This window comes from Hippopotamus amphibius, chromosome 1, assembly GCF_030028045.1.
Source record: "Hippopotamus amphibius kiboko isolate mHipAmp2 chromosome 1, mHipAmp2.hap2, whole genome shotgun sequence".
Classification (NCBI taxonomy): domain Eukaryota; kingdom Metazoa; phylum Chordata; class Mammalia; order Artiodactyla; family Hippopotamidae; genus Hippopotamus; species Hippopotamus amphibius.
Window position 1 is genome coordinate 108,485,669 of NC_080186.1, and position 806 is coordinate 108,486,474.

An 806-nucleotide genomic window follows, 5' to 3' on the forward strand; every position below is an offset into this window, starting at 1 on the left:
CAGAGCCGATCCAGGTGGTGCCCTCTTGGACTTTCTAGAACTTTTACCTGGTTCTAAATCCACTGCCAGAAGAAAGGTTTTGAAGAGCAGCCGATTGGAAAACTCTAGGTTCCTCTAGGATGAAAAACTTAGATGTGGCATAAGAATTCTCGGTGTACCCAACACCTCCGGCCCCTGCGGCAGAATGCATCCTCAGCCAGACATTTATTGGGCACCTGCTGGATGCCAGGCCCTGCTCCGGGTGAGGGGCTGCCTGAGGCGCAAACTCCAGGTCGTGCCTCATGGAGCCCTTCTCTGGAAGCGCCAAGAGGAGGCAGCGCGGTGGGGACACAGCCAGTTGCTGTCCTTTCCCCCACGCGACCACCCGGGCCTGCAGGTGGGGTGGGGTGAGGGGGGACCTGCAGTGAGCGCGAAGAGTGAGGCCGATCATGAGTGGGAAACGGGGGACTTGGGCCCGAGAGAGCCTGCAGTCGTCCCGCCTAGAGGGGCCGCTTTTGAGGCGGCCAGGAGCAGGCAAGGATGGTAGTGGGCCCGGCGTTGTTCCGTCAGAGCCCGCAGCTGACTCGGGCTCGGTGTCCACGGCCGGACGTTCCTGAGGGACGAGACTCAATGCCTCTGGCACCAGTGAGGTGGGACAAGATAGAGGCATGTGACTCTCTTTGCCGCTGGATTGGAAGGGACGGAGAATGCATTCTGATTCCAGGATGTTACAATAAAACCTCGCAAGCGCTTGTCTCTGTGGCGCAATCGGTTAGCGCGTTCGGCTGTTAACGGAAAGCTTGGTGGTTCGAGCCCACCCAGGGACG

General features: G+C 59.4%; 1 non-coding gene across 1 annotated transcript; it reads left to right on the plus strand.

Moving 5' to 3' along the window:
• Positions 1-732: 732 nt before the first annotated feature.
• TRNAN-GUU (transfer RNA asparagine (anticodon GUU)) lies at positions 733-806 on the plus strand. Its single transcript has one exon. It is a non-coding gene; the product is annotated as a tRNA-Asn (tRNA).